This window comes from Panicum hallii, chromosome 4, assembly GCF_002211085.1.
Source record: "Panicum hallii strain FIL2 chromosome 4, PHallii_v3.1, whole genome shotgun sequence".
NCBI lineage: Eukaryota > Viridiplantae > Streptophyta > Magnoliopsida > Poales > Poaceae > Panicum > Panicum hallii.
This window is the reverse complement of record NC_038045.1, coordinates 9,866,360-9,867,941: the sequence shown is the minus strand read 5'-3', so window position 1 is coordinate 9,867,941 and position 1,582 is coordinate 9,866,360. Positions and strand designations below refer to the sequence as shown.

Here is a 1,582-nt window from a genome sequence, read left to right as displayed (position 1 = left end):
ATTACAATGGTGCAGGCCAGCCCATTCTTCAGAAAGTCCAATGAGGATGCTAGCGCACATCTCCAGCAGTTCTTGGAGCTCTACATCACTTTTGTGATCAAGGGAGTCACTCAGGATGCAATCTGACTCCGACGGTTCCCGTTTTCTCTTTTGGGGAAGGAGAAACAATGGTTTTATGCCAACAGAAGTGCGGTAGACAACTGGGACCATTGTACCAAGGCATTCCTCACCATATTCTTCCCAATGGGCAAGACCAACGCTCTTCGTGGAAGGATGTCTAGCTTCTAGCAGACGTCCAATGAGTCCATTCCTGAAGCATGGGAGAGGCTTTAGGAGTACATCCTAGTGTGTCCTCACCACGGGATGGACAACTGGCTCATTCCGCAGAACTTTTACCACCGGCCAACACCAACATGCCGTGACCACATTGATGCTACTACAGGTGGTGCCTTCTTCTCGCTGACCATAGACAAGGCTACTGCTTTGATCAAGAAGATGGTGTCCAACCATGGTTGGAGTGTTGAACATCTCCAACCACGCCAGTAGCGCATGCACATAGTCAAGGAGACGGACATGCTAGCTGCATAGCTGGACCTCCTCCTCAAGAAGATGGATGAGTGCCCCCAAGACAAGGCTTCAACACATGCACTTCAAGGTTTAGATACTCGCATGACATGCGAGGTCTGCGGGAACACCGGACCTTCAGGGAACAACTGCTTTAAAACCCATGATCGAAGACGTCATGTACATGAACAACAACAATTGGTTCCGTCCGCAAGGAGGTTAGGGGTGGAACCAGTCGTGCCCCTAGTACCAAGGAGGTAATGGCATTGCAAATTCTTTTAGCCCTAACTGTCAGACCCGGGTCTACGGAACTGTGCACATGGCCTACATATTACAGGATAAGGGGTGGGACATGGCCAATGCCCTGCACTGGTTGTAACTACTCGTAGCGTAGTACAACTAATCATACAGTAGTAAAACTAGTCGGATCCAGTAGGAAACTACCCTAAACCCACTCGAGTAGAACTCTAGAGCTCGTATCCGACTAAGACTTCCATGTAACCCTATCCCCAAGACTATATAAGGGCAGACAGGGACCCACTCAAGTAGGGAGTATGAGGGACAACTCGTGCCTCATGCTAGGAGATCACCTAATCACCACCTAAGGCAATACAAACCACACAGGACGTAAGGTATTATGCTCTCGGTGGCCCGAACCTGTCTTAACCTTGTGTTCCTTGCACCTTCGAGTTCCTGATCTCGACAACACCCTACCTACAAACTCACCACCTTAGGGGTATCCCTCAGTGGGCGTGGTGGTATAACACTGACAGTTGGCGCGCCAGGTAGGGGTGTTCATCGAGCATCCACCGGAGAACTCGATGGCGTCCTTCAGCTTCACCAGCACCGTGCTCGACGAGGGCACAACTTTCATCTTTGACTCCTGGTTCTACGTTGCCAACAGCTTGGGTGGCTTCAACAGCCATCTAGTCGACTCTAGGAAGCTGGAGGCCTCTACACCAACTCGAAGCAGCAACCTCGACGAGTCGTTGCCCCCTGATCAAGTCCGGCAAATAAA

At 50.6% G+C, this 1,582-nt stretch overlaps 1 non-coding gene across 1 annotated transcript; it reads right to left on the bottom strand.

Moving 5' to 3' along the window:
• Window positions 1-258: 258 nt before the first annotated feature.
• On the bottom strand, window positions 259-365 carry LOC112891283. Its single transcript, XR_003228504.1, has one exon. It is a non-coding gene; the product is annotated as a small nucleolar RNA R71 (small nucleolar RNA).
• Between the last annotated feature and the right edge of the window lie 1,217 nt (window positions 366-1,582).